The sequence below is a fragment of the Bufo bufo genome, chromosome 4, assembly GCF_905171765.1.
Source record: "Bufo bufo chromosome 4, aBufBuf1.1, whole genome shotgun sequence".
NCBI classification, from domain to species: domain Eukaryota; kingdom Metazoa; phylum Chordata; class Amphibia; order Anura; family Bufonidae; genus Bufo; species Bufo bufo.
The window spans coordinates 493647936-493664427 of NC_053392.1; the positions used below are offsets into that span (position 1 = coordinate 493647936).

The following is a 16492-nucleotide window of genomic DNA, read 5'->3' on the forward strand; positions in this document are numbered from 1 at the left end:
GCCTGCTGCTGCTTATAGTGCGGATAAGCAGTGCTCCAGGGCCCAACTCATTAACTTTTTATTTGAAAGAAACATCAGTGCACAGGGCTGCTGACTTACTGTGTGCACTGTGGCTTGCTGGTCACAGAGAGGCAGACAGGGCCGATCTTTACACACACTGCAGATGACTGACCTTTGTCTGGAGCCTGGAGGATGATGCTTATCACAGCAGTCAGGTCAGTTCACATTAGGGATAGCCAGCGGTAGTCCTGTGCCAGCACACATTCCCTTGCTAGGTGCACTGCAAGGCTAGCCACTCAGCAGAGCGCCTACATTGCTAAATCAGCCAGTGGCAGACACACTCTATGTTATGGGCGAGGACAGTGACTGTGGGTGGGATGTGAACTGTGTAAGGGAGAGGAGAGCCCCCCCCCCCCTTCGGAGCTAAGCACAGGGGCTGCAGAAAGCCAATAAGCAGGGCCCAAACCTCACACATGGACTCAGGTTAGAAGCAGTTATATTTATTTAGCATAATTAGGGGCAGAGCCTTCCATACATGGCCAGGCCCCTTTCCCTGCCTCTATTAGAGGTACACCACTGCCTACTGCCACTACAAATATACCTACACAGCTGCCACAAATTCGCACACACATATACTGCTTTGTCTATTCCATGCTGTGCTGCTACTGCTGGTGCTGCCAGTTATTACCCCTCCACAAATTACCTTTTCAAATCCACACTGTATGGCTACTGCTCCCAAATAAAAGGTGTGACTTTTTCCAGACTTGATCAACTTCAGAACAAGCCATTGTTTCTTCTGACAATTAACACTTGTGTGTATATGAGGACAGGCAACATGTTTCATTCTCTGCAGTTTTGCCTGTGCATAACCTTCAGCATGACAGGAAGATGCGCATTAAGGAATTCAATGTATGGCTTGGTAAATGGTGTCGGAACCAAGGGTTTGGCTTTGTGTCTCATGTTAGCTCTTGTTGGAATGGAAAAGAACTGTACAAGAAAGATGGTTTGCATCTTCCTCTCAAAGGAACGAATGTCCTCAGTGAACAGTTCCAAGTATTTGCTAAGGAGCATTTAAACTAGGAAAGGGGGGCAAAAGAGTGATAATCCAGCAGTCCGACTGCCCCCCGGAACAATGCCAGAAGATGCCAGTAGCACAAAGGTTAAGAAATGACAAGCTCAGATTCTTATCTACAAATGCTCGCAGTTTAGGGAATAAGATCAATGAACTTGAGGCTATAATGGCATCTGAGAATATAGATGTAGTGGCTGTTACTGAGACGTGGTTCAAGGGGAGTAATGACTGGGATATATCAATACCAGGGTTCTCTCTATACAGGAAAGACAGAGAAGGCAAGAAGGGGGAGGGGTGGCCCTGTATGTGAAAGACAGCATAAAATCTAATTTGATACAAGTTAGCGAGAACAATTTAGAGTCAGTTTGGGTTACCTTGCAGCTTGATAATCATAAGGTAACTCGTGTAGGTGTGATATATAGACCACCTAGCCAAGTCAAATAATTAGATGATCTACTAGTTGAGGAAATAGCTAAAATGACATTGAAGGGGGAAGTTATCATTATGGGAGACTTCAATCTTCCTGATGTAAACTGGAAAACCAAAATAGCTAGTTCTGCCAGGAGTACAGATATTCTAAATTCCCTACTGGGATTATCTCTACAGCAAGTAGTTGAGGAGCCAACCCAGAAGGAGGCCATTTTAGATTTAGTATTCACAAATGGGAATTTGGTATATGATATTACTGTAGGGGAAAACTTGGGATCTAGTGATCACCAGTCAGTGTGGTTTACTATAAGTACAGTGACTGAGTCACACCACACAAAAACAAAAGTTTTAGATTTTAGAAAAACTGACTTTTCTAAAATCAGATTAGTGGTATACGAGTCCCTATCAGATTGGAACAGTTTCATTGGAGTCCAGGAGAAATGGGACTACTTAAAAGAGGCACTATTGAAGGCAACCTAAAATTGCATTAGGCTTGTCAGTAAAAGCAAAAAAAGGAAAAGACCACTGTGGTACTCAGCAGAAGTGGCCAAAATCATTAAAAACAAAAAGATAGCATTTAGGAATTATAAAAAAAAAAAAACGAGGATGACAGGCTAATTTACAAGATTAGGCAGAGAGAGGCCAAACAAGTTATAAGAGCTTCTAAAGCACAGGCAGAAGAGAAATTTGCTCAGTCAGGGAAAAAAGGCGATAAGGCATTCTTCAGATACATAAATAAAAAAAGGAAACTAAAACAAGGAATTACAAAATTAAAAACAAAAGAAGGAAGGTATATGGAAGAAGATAAAGAACTAGCTGACTGCCTCAATGAATACTTCTGTTCAGTCTTTACGAAGGAAAATGAAGGAAAAGGACCTCAGTTAGGAAAGAAGACTAATGAATCTTTTGATGCATGTGTCTTTACAGAGGAAGAGGTTCTAAGTCAGCTGTCTAAAACCAATACAAATAAGTCACAGGGACCTGATGGGATACACCCAAAGCTATTAAAAGAGCTCAGCGGTGAACTAGCAAAACCATTAACAGATTTATTTAACCAATCACTGGCAACAGGAGTTGTCCCAGAAGATTGGAAATTAGCAAATGTTGTGCCGATTCACAAGAAAGGTAGTAGGGAGGAATCGGGCAACTATAGGCCAGTAAGCCTGACATCAATAGTGGGGAAATTAATGGAAACCATACTTAAGGAGAGGATTGTGGAACATCTAAAATCCCATGGATTGAAAGATGAAAAACAGCATGGGTTTACTTCAGGGAGATCATATCAAACTAATCTTATTGATTTTTTTGATTGGGTGACTAAAACAATAGATGGCGGAGGTGCAGTAGACATCGCTTATCTAGACTTCAGTAAGGCTTTCAATACTGTCCCACACAGAAGGCTTATCAATAAATTGCAGTCTTTGGGCTTGGACTCCCATATTGTTGAATGGATTAGGCAGTCGCTGAGGGACAGGCAACAGAGGGTTGTAGTCAATGGAGTATATTCAGACCAAGGTCTTGTTACCAGTGGGGTACCTCAGAGATCTGTTCTGGGACCCATATTGTTTAATATCTTTATCAGCGAAATTGCAGAAGGCCTCGATGGTAAGGTGTGTCTTTTTGCTGATGACACAAAGATTTGTAACAGGGTTGATGTTCCTGGAGGGATACACCAAATGGAAAAGGATTTAGGAAAACTAGAGGAATGGTCAAAAATCTGGCAACTAAAATTTAATGTGGATAAGTGCAAAATAATGCACCTGGGGCGTGAAAACCCAAGAGCAGAATATAAAATCAGTGATACAGTCCTAACTTCAGTATCTGAGGAAAGGGATTTAGGGGTCATTATTTCTGAAGACTTAAAGGTAGGCAGACAATGTCATAGAGCAGCAGGAAACGCTAGCAGAATGCTTGGGTGTATAGGGAGAGGCATTACTAGTAGAAAGAGGGAGGTGCTCATGCCGCTCTACAGAGCACTAGTGAGACCTCATTTGGAGTATTGTGCTCAGTACTGGAGACCATATCTCCAGAAGGATATTGATACTTTGGAGAGAGTTCAGAGAAGAGCTACTAAACTGGTACATGGATTGCAGGATAAAACTTACCAGGAAAGATTAAAGGACCTTAACATGTATAGCTTGGAAGAAAGACGAGACATAGGTGATATGATAGAAACTTTTAAATACATAAAGGGAATCAACAAGGTAAAAGAGGAGAGAATATTTAAAAGAAGAAAAACTGCTACAAGAGGACATAGTTTTAAATTAGAGGGGCAAAGGTTTAAAAGTAATATCAGGAAGTATTACTTTACTGAGAGAGTAGTGGATGCATGGAATAGCCTTCCTGCAGAAGTGGTAGCTGCAAATACAGTGAAGGAGTTTAAGCATGCATGGGATAGGCATAAGGCCATCCTTCATATAAGATAGGGCCAGGGGCTATCCATAGTACTCAGTATATTGGGCAGACTAGATGGGCCAAATGGTTCTTATCTGCCGACACATTCTATGTTTCTATGTTGTGCTGTTAATGCACAATTTGTGGATGCTTGTTCAGAACAAGCCACTTTTTCTCATGACAATAGTGTATGTGTCTTAAAAAAGGGGCAGGGATCTACCTGTTAAAGCACAATTTATGGATCCTTAGTCCCAATAAGCCACAGTTTTTTTCTGAAAACAAAGTGTGTGTTTCTGCCCCCCAATAAGGGACAATTTTTGGAATTGTTTTTATTTTAAAAAGCATGGAACGGCACAGTGTGTTTTTAAACAGGCTGCTTGTTACTGTCAGCCATACATTTACTCATAGCTATATATGTCACTTCCACTCTGACATTATTTTCTATTGTTGTAATTTAGTTAGAGAGCTGAAAAGGGGGATAAGGGAGGGGAGTAAAAGTCAAAATCTGATTGACAAGATATTAAAAAAATCGGAGTTCTAGTAGATCTCAGAGTGTTATATACCAATTTTAAGGGCAATTAAAGCACATCATGTAAAATGGATTTGGCTGCAAATCAAATTTTCTACTAACTTCAGTAAGGAACAAGTCACAGTCCAAAACATCTACTTAGAACATCTGTGCCACAGATAGTTTAGGTTTAGGTGTAGTTCTAGGAATAAATCACGTTCCTTTTAATCAACAGTTTTTTGCCTAAAGTAAAAGAAAAAGATCTATGCATCATTCCAAATATAGATCCTATTTATTCACACAATGCAACGTTTCAGCTCACGCTGAGCTTTTCTCAAGCATATGACAAACATATATCCTATATGCTTGAGAAAAGCTCAGTATGAGCTGAAACATCACATTGTGTGAATAAAATAGGATCTTTATTTGGTGTGCTGCCTGCATCTCTTCCATTACATTGCTGATGGACACAGGAACTAGTCTGCCCCATTTACCATTTAACCAACGCTGCTGATTTTCCCTTGTGTTGAACCTCCTGCCTAAGTCATACAAAAAACTGCATATTAAATGGTGCAGTGATTTAGGGTGGGTTCACACTAGCGTTAGGAATTTCGTTATGGCTTTCCATTATAACATGGTTATAATGGAAAATAACAGAATGCATAAGATGGAAGGACGTTCTTCTGCCCATAGAATTGTATTATGACGGAATACAAAACGGAAGCCTTTAAAAGCTGGGTCCCGTTATGCAAGACGGAAAACAAAGTCCTGTCGACAGGACTTTGTTTTCCGTCTTGCATAAAGGGACCCAGACTGATCCGTTATGCTTTCCAATAGACTTCTATTAGGACGGAAAGCAAAGGGAATGCCTTTTAAAGGCTTCCGTTTTGCATTCTGTCTGGGCATTCCGTTATTTTCCGTTATAACAAAAAGCCATAACGGAATCCCTAGTGCTATTACTGATTTTGAAAAACAATCAACCTCAGGTGCTTCTTGTACACTTTCACCAGATTCCTGCTGCTCGTATTTCATGAACAACCTTTCTCCACTCTTCCATGTAATCAATCACCAATATATTTGCTGTTACAAACTCCTTCTCTACTCTGTCTCAGACATTCCAGCTCTAAGAGATAATTAAATATTCAATAGTAAAGTATTGTTACCACAAAGCAGCCAAACACACATTAAGTTCTATTTAAAGAACGTTGGTCAAAGAGCTCTCATATCCCCATATATAAAGCCGTGTTGTTTGACTTCATATGGGACTTCCGGCACCAAACAGAACAGAAAGATCCCCAATGGTGAAACACCACCACTAGTGATCATCAAGCACCAAAGTATTTGGGTGTTCGGCCCGAACACATTGCTATATTTGTGATCGGATCGGCTAGCAGATGATGAGCCCTAACCTTAGCAGTGGGGGTGTGGCGGAACTGCTTGTGTAAGGAAAGCCTAAAGGGGGCCACCTTGAAAGGAGGATGTGTGAGTTGAGGGCTGTGGGTGGGAGGGTCAGCTGTAGCTGAAGACCGCGTCACCCGGGAGCTCGCTGCTCCTACCTTTTGTAGTCCTGCTGGCGCCTCCTCTCACACAAATGCGGCGTCTGCCGCGCCTATACTTGTGATCGGATCGGCTAGCAGATGATGAGCCCTAACCTTAGCAGTGGGGGTGTGGCGGAACTGCTTGTGTAAGGAAAGCCTAAAGGGGGCCAAAAATGACGCGTGAGACACGGATGGTACAAAGGACTCATGTTACTGACTTATAGTAATACCTTCTGAAAAGCACAAGACCTTTCGGAGCGTGGATTGGGAATGTACCTGGTATAGCATGACGACTGCCACCTGACCTAGTTACATTATGATGTGCGCTGGGGTGCTATATATTTTGAAGCTGCGGAAGCTGCGCCTATCCTAAAGGAATGCCCCGTGATAGATCGCGGGTTTACCTTTAGCTTGGAGAGGAGGATCCGGGCGTGCTTTGGGAAGACTAGAATGCTGAGGGGAACGGAGCCAAGAGCTAGTAGAGGAGATCAGCTGAATCATCGTCAGCCGGGGCCCACTGGTGCGTGTAATCAGCCTTGTAATCAGCCTCCCCTCCCACAAATGCCGCAATATATTTGCTTAATACCTGTGGTCGGATAGGCTATCAGAAAGGCGGGCCTACCCTATCTACCATGAGCAGTAGAGTTATGCCATGACCGCCGTGGTAGGGTGGCCTAAAGGGGCCAAAAAGAGCCGACCTTGTTTAGAGTAAATATATACATACCGTTACGACACCCGATTTTGAACGGAAAAAGACCCTTCACGATGGAGGTGCGGAATATACCGTATATATCACAGTGACTACCATCTACCTTACCTCTTTGTCATGTGTACCGCCACATCGTTCTTGGAGATGGTTAATGCTGATGCAATTGAAAGAGTGGCCAGTAACCAGAAACGATTTACTCCTATGTTGACTAACAACATATGACCATATTACGAGAAGGTCTGAATCCTGAGAGCTGCAGACTGAAACAAACAATGGTGAATCTGTTGGTCGGGCCTAGATGAATTCCAACCATCCGCCCAGGGCCCAGATCGGGCACCAACTGTTCCTGGTGGCAAAATACTTTACCTCTACTTATTCCCCAGGCCACACTTCCTATTAAGGCCCACGAGTCAGAACATGATGTCTGCCGTCTTACTGTAGTAGTAAATTAAGTGAAATGTGTAAACCCACCAGGCCTGGGGAACCATCCACAGGAATACATGCTATATCGATTAACGAGCTAATGTTGCCTGTAATGAGGACAGAACGTACACGATACCTGCAGTTGTGACAGAAAAATGCTTAAGGTCGTGATGAACTGTGTATGCTGCGCCTATAGTCGTGATAGGACTAGTCGTGTCAGAAGACATGACGGACTTCGTAAGCTGCGCCTTATTACTGTACCTCCTACTGGAAGATGGACCGAGACCCAGGACTTAGGCCGGACACCAACACCCTCAGTCCGAGTTTGTAGATGAAGTAAGCATGCCTGGGAGAAGATGATGTCCGCAAAGGCAGGCCTGGGATGACTGCTAATAAAGAAAACAATGAAACCCAACAACCTAGAAAATAAAAGTCAGGGAGAACAATAACGTGAGTGAGGCTCTAATGGCATGAGTCACATGTGCGAGCCGCCACGAGAAATTGTATTGCGAGCCACAGATTGCCGAGCCATGCGAGCGGGTCTGAAGGCAGAATAAGACATGGAACTTACTTGTTGTGGGACTACGCAGCCGGCCTCGAGTGGCGTTGTTGTGTGTAAAATTTAACGGAGAAGCCATACGTGAGAGACTCTAATGGCGGAGCCATGCGTGAGAGACTCTAATGGCAGAGACCTGTGTAACACTGAAAGGGAGAAGCCATGCGTGAGAGACTAATGGCGGAGTCATATGTGTGACACTAAAACGGAGAAGCCCTGCGTGAGACTAATGGCGGAGTCATACGTGTAACACTAAAACGGAGAAGCCATGCGTGAGAGACTCTAATGGCTAAGCCATGCGTGAGAGACTCTAATGGCTAAGCCATATGTAACACTAAAAGGGGGGGAAGCCATGCGTGAGAGACTCTAATGGCTAAGCCATGCGTGAGAGACTCTAATAGCTAAGCCATATGTAACACTAAAAGTGGGGGAAGCCATGCGTGAGAGACTCTAATGGCTAAGCCATGCATGAGAGACTCTGATGGCGGAGTCATATGTAACACTAAAAGGGGGGAAGCCATGCGTGAGAGACTCTAATGGCTAAGCCATGCGTGAGAGACTCTGATGGCGGAGTCATATGTAACACTAAAAGGGGGGAAGCCATGCGTGAGAGACTCTAATGGCTAAGCCATGCGTGAGAGACTCTAATGGCGGAGTCATATGTAACACTAAAAGGGGGGAAGCCATGCGTGAGAGACTCTAATGGCTAAGCCATGCGTGAGAGACTCTGATGGTGGAGTCATATGTAACACTAAAAGGGGGGAAGCCATGCGTGAGAGACTCTAATGGCTAAGCCATGCGTGAGAGACTCTAATGGCGGAGTCATATGTAACACTAAAAGGGGGGAAGCCATGCGTGAGAGACTCTAATGGCTAAGCCATGCGTGAGAGACTCTGATGGCGGAGTCATATGTAACACTAAAAGGGGGGAAGCCATGCGTGAGAGACTCTAATGGCTAAGCCATGCGTGAGAGACTCTAATGGCGGAGTCATATGTAACACTAAAAGGGGGGAAGCCATGCGTGAGAGACTCTAATGGCTAAGCCAAGCGTGAGAGACTCTAATGGCGGAGTCATATGTACCACTAAAAGGGGGAAGCCATACGTGAGAGACTCTAATGGCGGAGCCATGCGTGAGAGACTCTAATGGCGGAGTCATGTGTGACACAAAAAGGGAAAAGCCATACGAGAGAGACTCTAATGGCGGGGCCGTTCGTGGGAGACTAGTGGCGGAGTCATATGTGTAAACCTAAAACGGAGAAGCCATGCGTGAGAGGCTCTAATGGCGGAGTCATGTGTGTAAACTGAAACGGAGAAGCCATAAGAGAGACTAATGGCTAAGCCATGCGAGAGAGACTAATGGCGGAGTCATGTGTGTAAACCTAAAACCCGAAGAAGCCATGCGTGAGAGACTAATGGCGAAGCCAAGTGTGAGAGACTCGTGGCGGAGTCATATGTGTAAACCTGAAAACGGAGAAGCCATGCGTGGGAGACTCTACCGGTGGAGCCATATGAGTAACACTAAAACGGAGAGGTCATGCGTGAGAGACTAATGGCGGAGCCATGTGAGAGAGATTCTAAGGCGGATTTTTAATTATATATGTTTTATTTATTTATTTATTTTTTGACCACTTATGCAGCTCCAGTATGACTTGGGGACTCGCATAACCATGACCCTCTCCAACAACCTGGGACTCTAACCAGCCTACACCCTATTGTACCCCTAACGGACAACATGAAGAACGGTCATCGGGCCCCCTAAGCCATGAGGCCCCCTGAGCCAAGAGACTGACCTGGATGACCTTACGGTGACGATAAGTAATTTAAAACGTAAGCCAGACCTAATGGAAAATGCATAGACATTAATGATCCGAACCACTTGCATAAATTAAACATTAACCAACCGTGAAATTGATGACAAACGAATGAACACCTGTGAAACATTGTAGGAACTTACTCCTATTGGCCCACTGTCCACTAGGGAGCTATTTGGTTAACTGGGGCGGGAGATCAATCTGAGTGAATGTGAACCAGAAGTAAAGGAGACCAGTCTGAGTGAATGCCAACCAGGATTAAAGAACACCAACAGAAAAAGGGGGTAGGCCTAAGGAATGTAACAAACCATCGAGGAAAGAAACGTAAGCCTGAAAAGAAAGCAGCTATGTTTATCGGAAGAGCGGTATCAGAGCGGTGTGCTGATAGCCCTAGTAAATGCAGAGTAACCATTATGTAGCAATGAAAGAAATGCAGCTTTAGGTGGAAGCGGAGTATAACACATGATGTAAGAATAAGTGGGTAAATGCAGCTCTGGATGTGAGTGGAGCCTAAACATGGTATGGGCACACTCTGAGTATGAATATGAGGAGCATGGTATCAAGCAGCCGTATGAATGCAATCTGAAAGTGAGCAGAGTATTAATGTAATGCAACAGCGAACGCTGCTCTGGTAGTGAATGGCGTATAGGACAAAATGTAAATGCAGACACACGGATGTAGCTTTGAAGATAACAATCCTAACCCCGATCTTTTGACCATTGGAGCCCAACCCCCTTCACCCCAGAGCGCTACACGTCATGGACCGCTTTTAAATCATTAACCGTTGATCCACATTTACCATCATTTAACCCAGCACGCGTGCTTGAGCCAACTGCAAATACGCGCCCCGCGTGCGCTAAGCGTATTTGGGTACTCAGAGAGGACAGACAGACACATGAACCTGATAATACATGGTGATGCGCGACTAGCGCCCCGGCGATGAGGGGGCGCAGCTGATTGTTGCAGAATACCCGGGCCGTACGCCCCTTATGAGAATTTCCCCTACGTGACCTATCAGCGCAGGATAATGTCACCATCGCCAATATTTCCTCTTTCCTCTTCCCCCCCCCCTCTCCCACGGGCAGATGCTCTCCTTATTTATATTTTATTTGTCCCCTTATCACTGAAACTGGCGTCCTGTAAGGGAAATGTACTTGATGGTGGACTCCCATGTTTGCATTGCCACAGCCCTATTATCCCCAGACAATGCCTTTAACACACCTACAGTAAGCGCTGCTATAGTGAGGGATGCCGAACTGCCACTTGCGGCAACCTGTTGGAAGAACACATGTGAGGAAGCGGGTAGATGCGCCGCAAGGACCGGGCGTGCGTGCCAGTGATCCGGCGCCGCTGGTAAGTGTGAAAACATGTCTGGCTAGTGTCTGCGCCGTGCCGCCCCCCCCTCCCCACTTACCCTCCGTGTGTACCGATGTACGGTCCCTCGCCTCGGCTGCACGCCCTATACTTACCCACCGGAGGAAGTATCGGGGGATCGCGTTCCACGCCGACGCCGGTGCAAGAGTAGGAGCAGGAGAATCCCGGAAGTGACGTCAGCTGTAGCTGAAGACCGCGTCACCCGGGAGCTCGCTGCTCCTACCTTTTGTAGTCCTGCTGGCGCCTCCCCTCACACAAATGCGGCGTCTGCCGCGCCTATACTTGTGTGTTCGACCGAGCACTCTGAAGAGGGGAGGGTGCCTGGTCCATTGGAAAAGGTCAGAAAGTGACAGAAACACCACCATAATGGATTGGGAACAGCATGGGGACGATGCCTGGATGCATCTTGGACTCCCAGGTCGCTGCTGGGAACCATGTTGTCCGAGTTGTATGGCACTTTTACAGACTGACAAAAATAGCACAAACCCCCCCCCCCCCCCAAAAAAAAATCAATTTTACAGGAAAAAAATTACAAGCAAGAGGCACTCCGAAACAGCCTATATATCACATAAAGGAGGGCCTCATTCACATTGTGGTACAATTGTTCAGGTAGTGGGACTCCTACACTCATAAAGCCTATGCACTAAGTGAAAGGGCTGTCAAAAATTACAAGGAACCGGTGCAGTACGCAGCCCTGCAGGGTGAGCGAGTGTGAGGTCACGGTTAATAGGCAGAACGAGGGTTGCTCTTGGTACTCGCAGTTTATAGGAGACCCTGGGCAGGCGTACAGCAGTGATGGAGAGGCTGGCACATGGATCCTCTGGGGCACTCTCTGTGTATAGGGACCAGGCCAGGTGGTAGGTGAGGTGCCCTGGGTGTTGCAGGTTTAATGTGCCGGTGGCAAGATCCCTTTAAGTTCGTGACGCCAGTGCCGGTAACGGTGGCACACCGATTTCTTGTAGTAATAATTGAGGAACACAAGTTGCAGTGAACCAAAACTTCCTTTTTACTGAAACAGTTTAACTATTTACAGTCTTTGGTCAGTTCCATATGCAAAAAGGTTGTAACAGGCAGGCTTTACATCAAATGGCAGGCAATGTTCTTTGCAAGATACTCAGAGGGTTAAACACTTACAGATCATGCTGCACTTTTCCTCAGAATCCTGTCTGTCTTTCTCCAAGGCCCGTATGCCCTATTGCTGGCTTTATCCTTGGTTAGGGAAAACTTCCTCAGGTATATGTCTCCTTGCTTTAAATATATTCTTCTGCCCTTCAGCTCTCTGTTTGGCTGGAATAAACTTGGCTCTGCACTGTACTCTTGTAGGAACTTGGTTTCTCAGGAGGCAGACACTTCTCCTGGTGCAACTTCTGAGCTTCTTTTGCTCAGGAACCCTCAGGCAGGCTAGACTGTACTCACTAACCTCCTGGAATATACTGCACTCCCTCCTTCCTGTCTGGGCCTAACTATATATACTAGGGGGTTCCCTAGCTCCCTCTACAGCTTGGGAGGAGAAACTACACCGCTGACAGGCCTGGTACACAGGAATTAACATGGCATTACAATGCGATACAAAATACCATTCTCCCACAGGAGGTGAGAGCGACATAACCCTTAGTAGTGCCCACCTTTACGTAGTGGGACACTACACTGGCACTACAATACACCCTTTATTACACATAAAGGAGGGCATCATACACACTCTTGAAAAATTATGATTGGTGGCCTGCTGGTGACCCTGAAAAACATTTGGAGCAAGGGCTTGCTGATCTGACCATCCAAAACATGAGGGGCGAGGGCCTGCTGCTGAGCTGACCCTCTAAAACATTAGGGGCGAGGGCCTGCTGGTGAGCTAACGCTCTGAAACATTATATACGAGTGCCTGCAGGTGAGCTGACACTCTAAAACATTATATGTGAGTGCATGCTGTACAGCTGATGCTCTAAAAAATTATTTTCAAGTGCATGTTGTTCAGCTGATGCTCTAAATCATTATTTGCGAATGCCTTCAAGTGAGCTGACGCTCTAAAACATTAGATGCGAGTTCATGCTGTTCAAATGATGCTCTAAAACATTATATGCGAGTGCATGCTGTACAGCTGATGCTCTAAAACATTATATGCGAGTGCATGCTGTACAGCTGATGCTCTAAAACATTATATGCTAGTGCCTGCAGGTGAGCTGACACTCTAAAACATTATATGCGAGTGCATGCTGTTCAAATGACGCTCTAAAACATTATATGCGAGTGAATGCTGTACAGCTGATGCTCTAAAACATTATATGCGAGTGCATGTTGTTCAACTGACGCTCTAAAACATTATTTGCGAGTGCCTTCAGGTGAGCTGACGCTCTAAAACATTATATGCGAGTGCATGCTGTACAGCTGACGCTCTAAAACATTATATGCGAGTGCATGCTGTACAGCTGACGCTCTAAAACATTATATGCGAGTGCATGCTGTTCAGCTGACCCTATAACAAAATTTGAGTTGACGGCTTGCAGTTGAGCTGAACCTATAAAAAATTTTTTGTTGAGGGCCTGGAGTTAGAGGGAAGATATACAATCTGGATGAGGAGAGAAAACAAGATTCAACCATATACTCTTTTTTGTGGTGGAAAAGGTGCATGGGAATACACTACAGTAGATTGAGTACATTATAAATGATAGATTGAAATTGCCTTTATGTTCATCATCAACTCTGCTCTTCTCTGATGGAGTTTTGAAGTCAGGGACAATACAGGCCTTGTTCATTTTTATCTGAGTCAACCTTTCAGCATTGCCAGTGGACAAGCGGATACGCTTATCTGTTATAATGCCACCAGCAGCACTAAATACACGCTCCGACAAAACGCTGGCGGCAGGGCAGGGCAGGCCAGCACTGCCAAGGCGTAGATCGCAAGTTTGTGCCACGTGTCCAGCTTGGACGCCCAGTAGTTGTAAGACACTGAGGGATCATTTAGGACGCTGACATGGTCTGCTATGTATTCCTTCACCATCTTCCAAAACTTTTCCCTCCTTGTATCACTAGGCCCCGCTTCAGGGTGAGGTTGCTGGCGGGTGTCATGACACTGTCCCAGGCTTTGGAGAGTGTTGCCCTGCCTTTGTTGGAACTGCTGTGTGTTCCCCTTGTCTCCCTTCCTCGGTTGTCTAAGGAAGCACGGACTCTGCCGCCAGTGTTGTCAAATGGAAAATTTTTGAGCAATCTCTCAACAAGTACCTTCTGGTATTGCACCGTTTTACTCGTCCTCTCCATCACAGGAATGAGAGGCTTGCAAGTCCTCTTTGTAGTGGGGGTCGAGAAGGGTGAACACCCAGTAATCCGTGTTATCTAAAATGCGTATAACGCGAGGGTCGCTGGAAAGCCAGCTTAACATGAAGTCAGCCATGTGTGCCAGGCAGGGGCGTACCTAGAGCATTTGGCACCCGGTGCGAACCCTTTGTTTGGCACACCCCCCCCCAAGAAAGTTAAGAAGACATGCACAAACTTTTTTCAATGTTTTCAATAATATTTATTACAAATTTGTAAGCTGTATATCAACTTGAAAAAACTATAACTGTGAAAAATAAATTAACTTGGAAATAAATTAAACTTAAATAATTACTGAACAGCTTTCTAGAAACAAAAAAAACACAGATCCAAAGTGACCACTCAGTCTATTACAGAGAACACAATGACAGCCCCAGAGCCTTTCTGCTGCCTGGCCAACCGTATGCTGCCACAGCGCCAGCCCAGCCTGCAGGACATCAGAGAGGTCTGGGGTCCACATTACAGCATCAATACATTTACATTTATTTATTATCAAAAATCATCATACATAACTAAAAAAAAAACAATTTTTTACTGTCCCTTTAAGCAAAAACCAGAATATAATAAAAGACAAAAACAGACATTAAACTACATTTATAATAAAACAATTTACTTACAAAAGAAGCTATTCAGTCGTCTGCTGTGCCGTCCTCTGCTTGCTTCCACTGATTATTTGCCCTCCTTTCTGTCTCTCCTCAGTGCGCAGGCGCACTGTTATGGGGGATCTGTGGATGACAGTATGACACAATGTTATGGGGGACCTGTGGATGACACACTGTTATGGGCATCAGTGGATGACGCACTGTTATGGGCATCTGTGGAGGACACTCAAGTGTTATGGGCATCAGTGGATGACACACAGTTATGGGGGCATCTGTGGATGATGCACTGTTATTAACAGTGCGTCATCCACAGACCCCCACCCCATAACAGTGTAATCCACAGATATCCCCTTAATAGACTGTTAAGGGGATATCTGTGGATTGCATGGCACTGTTATGGCGGCATCTGTGGATGACACTGTTATGGGTGGCCGGGTGGGATCTGTGGATGACACACATATATGGCAGCGCAAGCATCTTGTGCTATATATATGTGTCATCATCCACATGATCCACAGATATCTCCCCCCCCCATAACAGTGTCCCTCCCTATTGTAAGACAGACCCCGCCGTTCCTTATGTAAGTGAGCTATTGAGCTTGTAAATAAACTTGTGCAAAGTATATGAGTAGTTAGTAACTACTCATATACTTTGCACAAGTTTATTTACAAGCTCAATAGCTCACTTACATAAGTTACTATCTAATAATCTATCACTATCACTAACTTACTGCCTTGGACAGTCAGTAGGCATGGGCAGGGGGCAGGCGGCAGCCACAGCCAGTTGGGCACTACTAGGGCGGGCAGGCAGAAGCTGGTGGCTCCAGTCCCGCTCTTCAGCAAGCTCAACATTCAAACTAGGCGGCCGGCGGCAGCGTAACGTGACGTGACGTCACTCACTACGTAACGCCGCACACGCATGCTCCTCCCACTTTATTAATGAATGCGGAGCAGGCGCGTGACGTCGGAGTGAGCTGCCGGCCGCCGGAAGATGAAGTCACGAAGGCGGAGCACAGGAGGCGGAGCAGTGGGGGTGGACTCACAGTCAGTATCTATGTGTCTTTGTGTCACTCGTCTCAGAGTCGGTCATGAATGATGATTAAGCTGTGCGGCCGGGGCTGGCAGGAGGCGGAGCACATGGAGGGGTATGATCAGGCCATACCGGCACACCCACTCGAGCCCTGAGGCGGCCCGGCCCGCCCTATGGCCAGTCCGGCCCTGATCAGACAGTCATGATGATTATTAAGCTGTGCGGCCGGGGCTGGCAGGAGGCGGAGCACAGGGGTGTGATTAGCCCATACCCGTCACACCCACTCGAGCCCTGAGGCGGCCCCCCTGTGGCGGCCCGGCCCACCGGGCAAATGCCCGGTATGCCCTATGGCCAGTCCGGCCCTAATCATGGCACCCCCCTTGTGAGTGGCACCCGGGGCGGGCCGCCGACCCCGCTCCCCCCTTGGTACGCCACTGGTGCCAGAGTACCAACAGGCAAGACGTTGATGTCGACATCAGGATGACTCTCCATCTCCTCATCCTTATCCTCCTCTTCTGCCCATCCACGCTGAACAGATGGAATTAAAGTTCCATGGGTACTACCATCTGTAGCTGAGGCAATTGTCTCCAGCTCCTCCTCCTCCTCATTATGGTCGAATTCGCGCTGAGAAGACGAACTGAGGGTGGGCTGGCTATCACCCTGCGTAAGTCCTCCCCCATTTCCTTGTCTGCCACATTCAGAGCATCATCTTTAATTGTGAGCAGCGAACGTTTGAGTAG

The 16492-nt window shown here is 45.9% G+C and overlaps 1 long non-coding RNA gene across 1 annotated transcript; it reads left to right on the forward strand.

Annotated features, from left to right (window-relative positions):
* The first annotated feature begins 472 nt into the window (after nucleotides 1-472).
* On the forward strand, nucleotides 473-15998 carry LOC120997571. The gene is made up of 3 exons (XR_005778195.1): nucleotides 473-483; nucleotides 12849-12854; nucleotides 15827-15998. It is a non-coding gene; the product is annotated as an uncharacterized LOC120997571 (long non-coding RNA).
* Nucleotides 15999-16492: the final 494 nt, after the last annotated feature.